The sequence below is a fragment of the Epinephelus fuscoguttatus genome, linkage group LG19, assembly GCF_011397635.1.
Source record: "Epinephelus fuscoguttatus linkage group LG19, E.fuscoguttatus.final_Chr_v1".
Classification (NCBI taxonomy): domain Eukaryota; kingdom Metazoa; phylum Chordata; class Actinopteri; order Perciformes; family Serranidae; genus Epinephelus; species Epinephelus fuscoguttatus.
Window position 1 is genome coordinate 19,895,736 of NC_064770.1, and position 15,888 is coordinate 19,911,623.

General features: G+C 41.6%; 1 protein-coding gene across 2 annotated transcripts in view; it reads right to left on the minus strand.

Annotated features, from left to right (window-relative positions):
* The window catches only part of LOC125879750 (potassium channel subfamily T member 2), a 56,327-nt gene that overhangs the window by 39,607 nt on the left and 832 nt on the right, over positions 1 to 15,888 (minus strand). The gene's annotated exons all lie outside the window — the stretch shown is intronic.

Below are 15,888 nucleotides of genomic sequence, written 5' to 3' on the forward strand. Positions count from 1 at the left end.
AGAACAACTGCAATCTATTCTGTCTGCAGGAAGAGGAAGAGATGGGGAGGAGAGGAGGGTCTTCCCAGGGTTCCAGAGTGACGCTGTGACCACCACCGCACATGGTCAGACACGCGCAGACACGCACAGACCAAAACTGGCACTTTCCCAGCAATATTTGGGGGCGGGGGTAACTCTCCTCATTGTTGCTATAGCAACACAGGCTTCGTTGTCTTTTCCCTCCCTCTCACATGAGCGTATGTGAGCAAACACATACTTGTGAGTGTGTGTGTTCAGCCATCGAAGCCGATAGCCCCGCTCCAACTTGTTGATGGCTGCCTCCGCTCTGAGCAGCCCGCTGACAATAAGGCTTTTATACACATGATGGAAAACAGAGGGACATGCAGATACACACAGCTTCCCCAGGCTCGCAAAAAAGCTCAGGGGTGTGTAATTGCAGCTTCGGATTAGAAAATGCCTTGGTATGAATTGCTGCAGAGACGAGACACCCCGCAGTGTTTGCAGTGTGGCAAGTAAGAAAAGATTTTGTGCCTGTGTGACAGGTGAGTTGTACTGAGCTAATCGACCATACGACTGGCTGAGTTCTTTCGTGTACAGACCAATCAAACAGTCAATACCACTGTGGCCCATTATCACCAGTTTTCTGTAGTAAATCATTACTCATCCATTTAAGAAAAAAAGAGAGTAGAATGCATGCAATGACATTAGGGTAAAAATTTTTACATTCAGTGCAAGACCTGGCAATGGTGGAATGATTTAGCACTTAAAGAAGTAGTCACTGCTGGAGAGATGGTCTTTTCATAAAACTGGACTGTCTGTGCCGTGAAAAGACGCAAATTCCTGAGATGACAGAGAAAACACAGAAAAAGGGCTGTGGTATTCACTTTTGCTCAAGAGGTAGAAAATCTACCACCTGAGTGCACTTCACCAAACCAGACCAATTACAATCCCACTGGTATTAATTTGTGTTGCTCATCCACAAACAATATGGTGGCCAGTTGTTAACAAATTATGGCCTTGGGTCTAGCAAAGCATTTATCGCCAGGAAGCGCTGAGCTGGGACAGTTAGAGTGTGCTTTGGAGGTGCAGCATTTTTTAAGCCGAGATGCTTTGGTTTTGTCTGGTCGTGATGATACGGAGTATCCACGGAAGTTAACATGTTGGCACTAGGTAAGTATTTGCTTTGGATGAGGGGAAGGCTGAAGCAAGCGGAGAGAGAGAACGGACCAGCCGGTCTGTGTGGGTTCATGAGAGGAAACATAATACGTATACAGTATATTAACAGAACTCTCCTTATTGTTGTTCTTAAGCACTACATGTAAGGTGTCTGTCTTCGGTGTATTTGTCCCTCCTCCACTGAGACTGAATGGCTGATGTGACGACTGTGGCCTTTTTGCCACATTTTTCATCTCTGGCCTCAGATCAAAATGCCCAAGCAGCAGTGCTTGGTGCAGAATTCACATCCAGAGCCTCGTCACACTGCCGGCATTTGTAGTGCAGTGTAAACATTCTCCTGAGACCCAAACTTCTTTTTTTTTTTGTAAGTCTCTTTTAATTGTTTTTTTTTTTTTAGTACAAACAGTAATATCACTCAGGATACAAGATGTACCATACAAGTGAAAAAGCTCAAAACGACAAAAAAGATGAAACTGAAACAGACCCTACCAGTAAAAGTAAAAATAAAAAAAAATAAAAATAAAAAAAAAATACATGAATAAGTAAGTAAATAATAATAAAAATAAATAAATAAAAAAGAAGTCACAGGATAAGCAGTATCATCATCAAAAATCAGCATACAATGGCATTACAAATCCCAATGCATATCACATTTTCCTTATAAAGCCTTGCTATTCACATCACATCTCATTTACAAGTTGCATAAATCCACATGGTCAGACATAATCACAAAGAAAATACCACCCAGGTCGTCCCAGGAAGGCAATAAGGCACCAAAAGAGCAATCGAAAGAGCCCCTAACTTTTGTTTGGTATGCATATTTCTCCTAGCTATTTTTTGTATACTTAAAGTATAGAAAACTAAACATTACCATAGATAATAAAGTTCCAATGTCCTCAAATGAGACGACAGTGAAGCGCCAATGTCTTCAAATGAGTACTTACTAATTAACGGTGTCTTACTAGGGAACCTTGGCCACTTTTGTGTTGGGATCGATACAGATAGCTGCCATCTTGTTTGTACTTGGATTAGTGTAATTGTGCTCTTACTACCACTAGATGGCACAAAAAGTGTCCATGAACGAGGACAACAGGTCTAAGTCAAGAAGAATGAAGTATAAGGTCAAGTAAACCCAAAATGTGATGTCCTCATATGCGGACGCAGGGTCTCAGGAGGATATAAGGCACTTGCATTGCAAAATATTAAAACAATACACTGGCCTCAGAAAAGAAAGCTTTGGTTTAACAAAAACAAGGAAGTACAATCTACAGTTCAAGCGACAACCCCACAGTCGGATGACATGTTTCACGGCATTTGGTGGATTTTCGTTGGAAAATCAGAAGGAGATCTGGCTGGTAAAATGAAGGGACATTTACCATAGTTCATTTACACATACTACCCACATTGTTAGGACATAAAGCTGGTTGAAAATCATCAAGTATCCCTTTAGCCACAATAGTAACCATCTTGAAAAGGCCAATATTAGAAACTATAGTCAACAGTTTTTTTTGTTTTTGTAGTGTGCTTATACCATAGACTGTATAAAATAATGGACATAGCTACTGTGACATCATCCACTGGTTTGTGGACTCTTGTTTTGAAGTTCGACATTTTGGTGGTCACCGTCTTGGTTTTTTGGAGCCTGAAGTGACCAATTTTGGATTAGAGGGTGGAGCTGTGGAGAGGCGAGGGATGGATCTGGCTCATAGACTGTAGCAAGGCCTCGCATACAGCCTGTCACTCAAAGCGGCCTGGCCTTAAACATGTGTAACTTTAAGCCTAAATAAAATGTAGTAAAACAGGTGAGTTATGTCATAATTCCTCCCCCGTGCAGTTGTGATGAAGGTCAAAATTAACTATGGAGACCAAAGCTGTTTTTTTGTACCAGGCTGTAAACATGTTTATTTTTCTGCTGTCTATGGGGATTTACTCGCTCTTGGAGCCAGCCTCAAGTGGCCATTCAAAGAACTACGGTTTTTAGCAAATCCATGTTGGCTCATTTTTTTGCCTTGGTGGTTGCCACTTGGCAAATACACTATTGTTGCGTACATTTACTTGAAAAATAATCAAAAAGACTAAACGATAACTAGGTTTATTAAAATGATGATGCAATCAAGATGATTCACGTGTTAAAATGTAAGGCTGGTAAACACTTGGGGAAGTAATTCTCTCAGCCATCTATAAAAAACTAAAACCACCCTGTGTGTTATGAATAGAAATGTGCTTTTTGTCAGGTTTCCCACAGCAACATCAGATCATTGCACATGCATTGCAGGTCTTCTTAAAAGCTCCACTGTGTCGAGTTTTGGGTTATCATCCTCATAGCAAACCAAAATGGTAAAAGCTTTAATGTTTGCTTTTCCTCAAGCTAATGTTCTGTTTTTACAACCAAATCCATCAGGCGCTGCACCTCCACGCCTGGCCATGACAGTGTTTTTCTATTCTTTGCCAAATATCCAGTTTCTTACTGCCTGTTTGCTCTCACCTACAGTCACTTAAGGTGACATAAGTTCCTAAATTCAGCCATCCATGCATGTCTTCATTCATCAGAGTCCTTTAAGCCTCTTCAAACTCTGTGAGAAGAAGCTGTGATAACTTCCCAAGAGAAGAGGATCATTTCAGAGGTCATTTTGCCCTCAATGTGTTTCTCTAAGGGAGAGATTTTCCACTTGAGTGTACAACAGAGGATGAAAAGTAAAGTGGAAATATAGCCCAATAAAGACTTGAGCTGTGGGATAGATTGAGAGTTGGGATCTTTAATCTAAGGGGAGAATGGGGGAGAAAAACACATTAAAAACTCATAAAGGGAATTATATCAAAACAAAAGAGACACATCACGATGGCACCTCTGGGCAATGGCCACAAATCTGTCCCTCAGGGCCCCCCAAAAAGCACAGGGAAAACAAATGATTACATAACAGAAAAACTCTGCTGAGATGTTGTTGTGCAGAAAAAAAGACATGTCACTGGAATAAGGCGCAAACATTTTGGTGGATCATGTAAAAGCCTGACACACTGTGCTGACAGTCGGCCATCAGTCTTTGCTGGGCCATCAGTGAGCATCTGTCGCCCTAGTTTTTGCGGTATACCCCGCACTGTTGGCACTGGTTGGCTCTTACCAGCTGTTTTTTTTTTGCCAATCCAGAGTGTCGAATTGGTGTCTGAGGCAGTGGAGTGAAACCAGTGAGTGAAACCACTCTGGCAGTTTTGCTCATGAGAAGAGAAACAGAAGTGAGAAAAGCAAACAAATGACTAAAGTCAAGAGGGAGCGAGATCAAAACAAACTTAACTTTAACAGAAACGGTTCGTAACTGTTTTTGTTATTGTTAACTAGCTCATGGTAAATATTCTTTGTTTTTTCAACATCAAAGTGTGTTGTGTTACGTGCTAACTGGCTAACTAGTGATCCTGGTTTCTCTTTTTGAATGAAAATACAGACTTCAGCTACCTGCTGGTATGGAGAGTTATTTCCTCTCATGTGAGCCCAGTCTCACTCTTAAGACATCGAAATCTGTGACTTGGGCAGTGACTTGCAGTGTGAGAAACCAACAAAAAAGGTGTCCTTTGACGTCGGCATGATACACAAAGACGAAAGTTAAGGCAGCAAAAGTCCGACAGGGGCAGGCAGGAGGGGTGGTGGAAGGGTCCAACAAACACTGACTTTCATCCCAAGAGAGCAGTGTTTCGAAATCTGGCACTTGGGCAACGACTTGCAGTGTCAGACACTGACAAAAAAGCCGTCCTTTAACGTTGGCATGAAACATGGCCAGTTGTAGTTAAACTGCGCCCAGTGGAGTCAGGGGGAAAAGCGGCGGAACAAGGAGGAAAGTTAAAATGGCTAAAGTCCGACTGGGGCTGGGGGAAGGGCTGGAGAATGGGTCCACCTATCACAGACTTTCACCCATGAGAGCAGTGTTTGTGTCCCATAAGATTCAAAAGCCAAACCCTGTTCTTTTTTCCTAAACCTAACCATGTGTGTTTGTTAGTGAAAGAAAAAAAACATCAATTTGCAGTGTTGTACTGTTGTAGTGTGGTCATTTTGCAAGAGACAGTATGTATACATTAAATTTCCTGTGAAAACAGAAGTGTATCTTAAAAGAAGACAATACATGTAACAGGCAGAAGCTGACACAGTGTTCCAGAACGTCAACAACCAACACACCCAGGGTACCTTTCACATCGTATGTGGACGTAGACAGTCCATGTCCAAACGTCAATATGTGACAAGGTCTGAGTGAGAATGTGTTGCTCATGCAGGCGCAGAATGTACATGCTAGTTGGCAAGTGGCTGTCGCCTTTGTGGTGTGTTCAAACGCAACATTTTGTCCGACAAAGAAGCCACATGAAGCGACATACAGTTGGCCTCCGTTGCCCCCGGTTCTTTGATGTCGGTTTGGTGTGTCTAGGCCTTAAGATTCACAAGGAGAGAACAACCCCCAAAGAGGTCCTCCTCTGTTTCTCTCTGCTCTGCTCCGCATTCAAAATGTAGGTTTATCAAACTAATTAATTATTTTTGAGTCGAGCATCTCAAATCATCTCATGGGCTTTAATAAAGCAAGAGCAGCAGCTTTAACAGCTGGAAACAAGAGAACGTGAAGAAAGGGGCATGGCATAACATTTCAAACCTGAGCCTGGGGAGAGAATTAGCATTTCTGCATTTGTATGTACACTCTGAGAGTTGGAGTGTGAAAGACAGAGAGGGAGGGAGGGAGAAAGATACAGAGAGAGAGCAGACACAAAAAAAAAAACAGACAGATAAATACACACAGACAGATGGACAGAAAGACAGAGGGGGGACATGCGGAGGAGGATCTTTGAGAGAGAGCTGAACCTTGTTCTCCTGCTGCTTCCACCCATGCCTGTGCTCCATAATGACACAGCACTGGCCATCTAATGACACAGTGGAAGAGACTAAAGTAACCCAAAACTATGCGTGCACAACAACACAGCATTGGCTCATCACAACCTCCACACACAACTCAGAAATAGTATTCATACCAGTCAAGTATAAAAAAAACCCAAAACAAACAAACAAAAAGAAAAGAAACAAGAAATAAGGAAACTGAGTGAAAAATTCTACCCTGTATACCTCCCAGTGAGATCAGTGACATCAAGATTTAATTGAAAGCAAGCCAAAAAAAAAAAGGAAATTCAGATTTGCCACTTGCCTTTGAAAAATAAAAACTGAATAAATATTAAAAAGCTCTAGACGGGAAGAGAAGGGATTAACCTGAATGCCAACAGTTAAAACAGAAAAACTGTTTGAGTAGAGGTCTGCATGTCAAGTCTGTTACTGCTGTGATATGGAAACGACGACAAACAACCATCGTGGCATTTATTTCATGAATATTTATAAGATGTAAAGGTTAGAAAAGGTAATGGCTAACACTAGTGGAAATGTTATTATTAAAACGTTTGTTCCCATTCATTGGAAAAGACATGCAGCTCCTGGAGAACCATTCTAGAGATGAATGCTGACGGCCGTAAACCAGTGTGAAGTTCGTTACTCAACATACTGTTTCGCTTAAGATGAATGGGGTGCCTTTGAGAAAAGAGGGCACAGCTAAGAGAGCGAAGCATGCAAAAAGGAGACAAAGACATTCAATAATAACATACACAGACTAAACGAGGGCAGGAGAAATTCAATGGAGGCAAACAAATTGCACATCACCACAAGACCGCGCTGACAGCTTAAGAGAGGCAAGGTGTACGCAGCTTCATCTCACCAATGGTCAACAGGACAGCTTGTCCCTGACCCAGATACACAACAGCCACACACATTACACTGCGCTAATAGCAGGTGGAGAGGAATAAAGATGGAAGAGAAATGGGAATATGCTTAGAAAAAAGAAAAAAGAAAATCATTTTCTTGTGGTAAAAGGCACATTTTTCTTTCAACACTGACAATGCATGAGTTCGTGCTGACTGAAAAGAATGTCAGATTTTTATTAATGCCTCTCGTTGCTGCCATAAAATTGGTTTTAACACTCCAATGAAACAAGCAAGTACTTTCTAATGACTTAATGATTACTGAGACCTTTAAAGAGTCTCTTTCTCTGCTTGTCTTTGTATAACTAAGAGAGGAAATTAACCAGTCTCTGTCGTGACAGATTTTTCTATTATTTAATCTGAACGTGCATATGTCTACAACCTCCGACAATCGCTCTCTCTACCTCACTGGGCTCGGCAAAGCACAGCAGGAAAACAGCAGCCATCGTTTACAATAAATGTGTAATGTATTCCTCGGCGTCTTGACAGTAAGTGAGCGTGCAGTGTAGCCTTAACTCAGAGCTATTTCCTGACTAACGCCAGGGTTCCCATGGATTCAAACTCTCCATACATCATCTGTGGAAGTGCTCCAGCCATTCTTCCCCTCCTGCTCCCTGACGTAAACCGGCATTGCATCATCCTTTCCTGAAATAATAACTCAGTATTTATTGCTTATAGAAGGATCTGTTGACACATCTCCTTCGTTGACCTGGAGTACAAGCAGATCACAATGGATGTTTCAGTGTTGAATTAACACAAAAGCATGACTTCCATGAATTGCTCACTTAAAAAAAGACCGCAATTATTCTATCCTGCAAGGAAATATGGCTTAAATTGAAGCACAACTCTATTAAAAGCCCTCCAATGACATTCTATCCCTTCAGATTGCATTAGCCTCGGATATGCGCGGGCATTCAACATTTGATCAAATCACAGTGAGATATCAATCTGCTTCATCTTCGAATCGCCACTCTGAGAAAGACAAGTGAGTGAAACATGAGAGAAATCATCTTTATTGCCTGTCCCTGGTGTCTCTGGGGCTGTTTGGATTTGAAAGTCCTGTGGTGTATTAAACTAACACAGTTTGGGAATAGGGGAGCTGTGATCAGCGGACAACCGTGTTTGCGATCCCCCGCAATAGCGTGGCACAGCAGCTCCCTGCCCTCAATCTGATGCCACGGGGACCCTCCAGCAACATCGAGCACCGCTAGAGCCCAGAAGTGCTCAGACACATGCTAGTCGACCCCATGGCTGTGTTAGTATCCACAGCAGGAAGACTCCTAAGTGTTGACAGTGGTCGTCTAACTGAAAGGCTGTTTAGGGAATTCAATATCTAGCCTATAAAAAGCAAAGATAAAAGTTCTAAAAACAAAAGAACCATGTGTCTAAATGACCTCCAGGGACACACACTGCACTGACTCTGTTCTCTCTTGTGCTATTGCTAATTAGTAACAATAAATAAAGGATAACTTAAACATATATCCAATATATGTCTAATTTTAAATGGTCTACACATAGCAGCAGGCTGCAGGGGTTACTGGGGTACAAGAAACAAAGAAAAAATGCAATAAACTCTGATTGAACGGCCAAATTGAAGTGTCTCTCATGCTGCCTTCAGGTAATGTCCTCTCTGTACTGTACACGGCCTTCTCACAGAGAGAGCAGTGGCTCATGTTCACCAGGCATCATGTGCACGATATTCTTTGCAGCAGGATCGCTCTCAGACTGTATATGAGCCCTCAGTCCTCCCACAGTGCTCTCTTATTTGTTCTCAAACAGATCTATCTGTCATGTCCAGGCCCACTGGCAACCTTGCCTCTCTGCCAGTATTAATTAGGATGTTGTTTTCAGACACTTTTTTTTTAATTAATAGGAAGGGACATTCGTCAGGCCTGATGCTTTGGTTTTTATTAGCTTACCCCACTCTAGGCCTCCAGCTTCCAATCGACTATGCAAAAGCCCCCCAATTGATTTCCATTAGCAACTGGGTGTTTTTAAGTTAACTTCACTCCAGATGTTTACCGGTCTGCATGCTCCCACATCACCCCTTCTCTCACGGCCAGCCTCAAATCTGATAAAATCACCTTTTCACAGAGTGACTCTTCTCATCATACAAGCAATTTGTGTTGCTAATAGCTTCCCATTGTGCCAGTGCTGGCTCTGCAGACATGATGCATAATACATCCATGATCCCAATACACTTGATAGAGATAGCTATCAGCTCTCTAAACTTCCTAAAATGACACAGCTGAAACTTGCATGAGCTGTGAAAGGCTCGCTAAGAGACTCAGGTGTCCACCTTGTAGAGAAGTCAAAGCATAGTAAAACTGGTACGAACACTGACAGTATTGATGGATCATGTTTTACATTGGCCTTACGAGATTAAGGCTGGACTGGAAGAATTAAGAAAGGAGCATGGGGAAAAAGGATGGCAGAGAGCAGACCTAGACAGAGATTGAGCGAGGGGAGATGTGGAGGCGACAGCCAATAAGAAATTGTCTTAAGGACAAAAGGCTGTCATTTGTATGATAATCCTGGACTCTGAGGAAAGCTCCCGCTGAGGCTTTCTCTTGTAGACCAATGGAGACTCTGCTGTATTTCATTTCACTTGTAACAAATTAGACATACAAGCGCAGCTGTGCTGGGAGTCACATGTGTGTTTACAGGCTTATATGAACAGCTCTGAGGAGGAATGGTATATATTGCTCTGCAATAACGTCTGTACGTCAAACCAGGAAAATTAATTCTTTTGAGAATATTCTATAATGTATAAAACAAGTTCATTTATTAACAGAAAGCACTGAGGATAGAAAGATGGAAGCATTTGGGAGAAATACAGAAAGCTAGCTGACTTTATAGGCTTAACCAGGCTCAAGTCAAAGACGACTGCTAAAATTAAGGCTGAAACAACTCCTCGAGGAACTGGAGTTACTTGATTATTAAAACTCAGCAAAGCTTCGTTAAACAGTATAAAGCATACATCATTTCACATGGATGATTATTCCTGTCACACCATGCACTTATGCAGTGGACAGGTGATGTAATTTGATGGTGTGTAATTGCAAAATTGAGGAAGGGAGAGAAAATATCGAGGGGCAAAGCGAAGAGATAACGACCAAAAGTGTCCGCAGTTTGGGAGCATTTCAAGCTGAAACAAAATGAAAACTTTGCATAGTGCGTCTATTGTAAAGCCGAACTAGCCTACCACAATAGCATGACGTCAACGCTTCAGCATCTCAGCAGTAAGCAGTCCACAGAGCGGACCCCAGGTAATGCTAGCATTTAACGAAAATCAATTGGGTTGCTAGTAGAGACACAGCTGCCAACTCTCATGCATTCGTCACTCAATTGGTTGATTTCACACGGTCTCACACCAAACCTCCAATTTCTCACTCAAAAAAAAAAGTGCTGGTAGTCGTTCCACTCCTGTACGGTAGGAGGTGCCACCTTACATAACTAGGTTACTACTACCTACAATGACGAATGATGCCCTCCTGTAAGAAGAGGAAGAAGAAATATTTCAAGTCTTGAATTCCTCTCCAGGTATTTGTCCGTAGCATAGTGGATAGTGCCTGTGCTCCACATACAGAGGCAATGCTTCGTTGCAGCAGTTACGGGTTCGATTCCAGCTTGCAAACATTTATTGCATGTCATTCCCCCACTCTCTCTCCCCATCTCACCCTGTCCTATCCATTAAAGGTGAAAAATCCCAAAAAATTATCTTAAAAAAAATTTACATTTAGTTTCTTACATGTGTTGTGAGAGTACTTTATGTTAGCAGCTAAATTAAAATAGTAGCCTATTGCTGCAGCAGCTATCCTTTCAAGCAGCTGAGCAGAGCAAGCAGTAGATACGCGAAAAATTGTGTTGTCATAAATTTTGGGCGCTAACTGAGCATATGCTCATTGATGGACATATTTAGCAGAATTGAGCCATTGTTTGTTTATGTGATTGAAATTATGTGACTGGAATTGTACTTATGAGTTCATTTGGTAGTCACCACACTAAAATGATGTAAAACAATGCAAATCAGAAACATGATTCATGACAAATGCAAGGGACAAATTTATATTAATATTTTTTTAATATAAATTTATGTCCGTGTAATAGGCCACAATATGTTAAATTAAGGTTTTGTGGTTACCTGCTTTATTTGGTAAAGAAAAGAAAAAGGAAGTATTAAAACATAATTATCTGTGATATTAATAGATAATAATTAATAGGTATTAATGTGTAGGCCTAAACAACAAAATTGTGGTTGGCCCCGCTGAATCTCACTCACTCACTGAGGTTTTTTGAAAAGTTGACAGCCCTGTGGAGATAAAGGCCCGCAGTGCTGGGGTTTGTGTGCTGGCTGAATTTGAGTTGCTACAAATGCTAACTAAAGGTCCGTCTAATCGGCTAGCATCCTCCCAGCGAAGTAGTCTCAGGGCAGTGGAGATTGAGGGCAGCATGCTATTGTTATCATTACAGTACTCTCTTTTATATAGCCTACTTACTATTATTATTTAATACAGCAAAAGTATTTCTCAATGAATCAATGGAATATTTGATAGAATACTTGACTACTAAAATAATCGATAGCTGCAGCCCTCGCAACAACCATCCATGTCAGGGCTCGATATCAAGTTCATTTTCGGCAAAAACCTCACCACTTCTCTTACTGGCAAAATACTAATCATCAGCCTGCAAAAGATGTGGATTTTATTGTTTAATCATCTGACATTTCCTCAAAACACAAGCCTGTGACTCACTGCCAGAAAATATAAATGGTGCCGGTGTAACCAGAACTGTACCGCTGAAATGTTCCTGTACTTCTCTGTCCCTGACACTTTTCTGTAACAGAAACACATGTTCACACGTACCAAAGAATCGTCAGGCGCAACCTTGGTTAAGGTTACAGGGACTTCAGAGATAAAGATAATTGGCAGTTGTAGCCAAACTTTGAGCAGAGCTCTATTCAAATTCTGTCTGGAAGAGAAGCCTTGTTTCTGTGCAGAGTAAACTGAGCCAAATTTAATCTGTTTGTTCCAATTTTACACGGATAAGACACTGGGTTGTCAAAGACACAGTCTAACATGCATGCATTTTATATGTTTTAGTTGAATCTCGTTTTAAGGCAAAGATCAGCTCGAATTACTAGATATCATCTTAGATTTTTGGAATACTGAGTATCATAGGTGGTGTCTTATCCTGGTTTTAAAGGCTGAGTTACAGTAAAGTGATTTCTGAACTTAACAGATTGTTTTAGATGCCTGTCAGTCATTACATTCACACTACTGATGAGAATTTATCAAACATCTCATTGTGTCAATATTTTGCTGGAAGCGCCAATAGTCAATCCTACAATATTGTCGCAATATCAATACTGTGGTATTTGGTCAATAATACCATGACATTTGATTTTCTCTATATCACCCAGCTTTACTTGAAAGCCCCTCTGCTCTCACCAGACACTGGTCTACTAGAAAAAGAAAAACTAGCAGTGGTAGAAAAAGGAGCCATTAGATACCAGAGATAGTACAATCAGGAGGACAGGAGATCCCTGTGTGTGAAATAAATTATTAAATCAATTCCCACCTTTACTTAAAAAGTCTGCGCTGAAAATTGCCTCACCTGAGAGCCCTTCAACGGCCAGAGCAAAATGTGTTCCTGTGAGTTACAGAAGAGCTCTTGAAAGGGGAAAACGGATGGTATTGGAGGCACTTAAATCAGAAATAAGACGTGGAGAAGAGGGACGGGGGGACGGGGGGCACGGGGAGAAGCCCCCCAGGGGATGACAGAAGAGGGATTATTATAAGGCTCAGTAATGTGTATGTTCCCAGAGCAGAGTGCAACCATATGTGTCAATGAGATTAGTTATGCATACACATGTTGGCATTTTGATGTGTGAGAGTTTCTGCACTGGGACTTGTTGATACTGTACGGAGCAATCTGTGCACCTGAGCCCATTGGGGACCATCTGGTTCTTTGGGGATGTCAGTTAAACCTACTCTTGGATTAATGGACCACAGCAGACAAACTCTGTGTCATTCAGCCATAATTAAGCTCTCTGTCACCGTCAATCACAGCTCTCACTTTCCGTTTAATCAGTCCATTTTAAAGCGGCTAATACTCCCTGGGGTTTCTATACAGAGAGTGGGTCCTCCAATAGTCACTATGATTACACAAATATTCCAACACATTCTCACTCCCACCTTGTCACATATCAACGGACTTTTGGTACTGCAACGTTGGTTGCTGATGCTCAGGGACACTGTGTCAAGTTCTCTTCTTTCAAGATACACTTCCATTGTCACAGGAAATTTAACATTTGCATAGAGTCTCTTTCAAAATAAATGCACTACATCGGTACAACACCACAAATTGACGTTTATTTCCTTCAACAACAAACACACATAGTTGGGTTTAGGCAACACAAACACAGGGTTTGGCTTTTGAATCTTACGGGACGCAAACACCACTCTCCCAGGTGAAAGTCAGCTTTTGTCAGTGTTTCATGGAGCCATCCACCAACCCTCCCGCCCCATTCAGACATTCGCCACCTTAACTTTCGTACTTGTCCCACCATGTTTCCTCCTGATGCCATTAAACTATAACAGCAACCGGCCGCGTATCCTGCCAATGTTAAAGGACACCTGTTTTCGTTGGGTTCTGATGGCACAAGTCACTGCCCAAGCGCCGAATTTTGATGACTTCAGAGTGTGACTGAGCTCAATATTCTGGGTTTAGCCCTTATTCCAAAAAAGACAATATTGCTACTAAGCTATTTACGTGGCTAATTAAAATGAATATTCCACTAATACTCCCGTTTACATGCAGCTGTGCGTATTATCATTAATGTGCCATAACATATTGTTCATCACACAAAAATACAGAAAAATTGGAACAACTGGAGCTGCTTGTCATTTTGCTGCTTTGCATTGTCAAAATTTTCTTAGCAGTGGCGGACTTGTTTGGCCGTGCAAACGCAGCCTCCATCTTTCATACCTTCAACCAGCTTCTTCAAAAGGTTGTTGTTACGATAATTGCACATATCCAAAAACCTGCTGATATCCAAGTCTTTCACATGAACACAAAGAGCCAACCATTAAATAACAAGAGGCTGTGTGTCGCAAAATGTGATAAAAACCCCAGTTGAGACGCATATTCCACATGCTTTTGAAACCCAGATAACACCCGCATGTCCCACATCTTAACTGGAAAATGCTATAATTGAAATATGGCTTAATTTGGAAAATTTACATGGACTATGCCGTTTACATGACCTGTATCAAATTAAGAATATTGTCATATTCAGAACAATAGGGGAAATTGGCACCTCTGAAATACACCTGTAGTCAAACCCATCTCTGTCATAGTGAAAATAGTCAGTAGCAATGGAGTGTGAGTGTGCGTGCGTGCGCGCGCACTGGGGCCAGTCACATCTACCTTACACAACTGCATAAGAGATATAAAATTTCTACTTTGCTACAAATGCTGGATCAATCTAATATATGAAGCAGGAAGCACACCTGCACTGGAATTACAGCTATGCAATAGGACCAAATAAATGTAACATACAAGTTTAATTTAAACCTCAGTACCTTCTAGAGCCCATAAAGTGTTCAGCACCAGCATATCCCTGAAAACACTCATCCACATCATGTGTTTAGAGGGTATTACATCACATCTGTGGCACTGACACACACACACACACACACACACACACACACACATACAGTCCTCTTAAACTGTCTCAGCAGCATCTGAACCAACCAAATCTATCAAAAATCTATCTCTCACGCTGTCACTATATTTTGTTTTCATTACATGTATTTGGTGAAATTACCCCGTTTGTCACCTGTTTTGATTTTATTCTCGCCTCTTTTATAAGATGAGGAGCGTGGGCTATAAAAAGCCCCTTTGTGTCTCATGGACTTCCAAGAAAAAAGCAGCAAAGCCTTTTCCCACTGAACCTCTAATCAGGTGACTGAGGTCACACTGCAGTCTGATTCGGAAACATTAGTCCCTGGGCAATAGCTGACAAATGACAAAAGGTCAGAAGAGCATGACCAGAGTGAGCAGGCCGGTTTAGGCTTCAGCTGTGCACAATAAGGCCATGTCAGAGGTCATGGATGCGGATACGCAGTATGATGGTATGATTTATCACAAAAAGGAACAATGCTCCATGTTTTGCATGGACAGTTTTAATAATATGATAATCATCACTGAAAGGCCTCTGAGGTTGCACGCTGCAGAGTCTCTTCAGTGAAGCCAATAGCTGATCTCCTTGCTTTCAATGGCAAGTTTCCCCAATTATCTGATTCTAAACACCCACTCAAGCCCACAAGCGAGTGTTTTGGTCTGCATTTCCACCCAACAACAAGAGACACCAAGCATGAAATTGAGGTTAAGGTTTTCCATTAGACGGCATAATGAAATAGCCAAATTAAGCAATGCATATCGTATAGCATGTCAGATCCTCTGCCCTGCAAATGGAGAGTAAGCAAAGGTTAATTGCTGGTAACTGAGAGCACCCACTCAAAATCGCCTGTCCAGGTGGCAGATGGATCACTGCAAATATCAGGAATTATGGCAGGAGGAGAACATTAATAGGGTAACACACTGTACCCTGCTCGCTCGCTCTTCTGGTGGGTGCCATCCAAGAAATTGTTTGATGTTTCAAATAGAAGATGCGCCACTTGCATGACGTGGAAATACATGAAATAAATATTCCTGAATGAACATTATGTCTCTGATTCTCTTGAGTATTTTTTCTCATATGTGGTTTAATTAGTGTATTGCTTTTGGTGTGATAACAGTGAATTAGCAGCATTAGCAACAGTCGCCTCCGCGCACACAGGGGAACGAGTAAACCTGTTGCAGCATCCATAACAACAGAGCTGCACAGCTGGAGTAAAATACTCCAACACATTCATACAACCGTATCAACCAGATCAC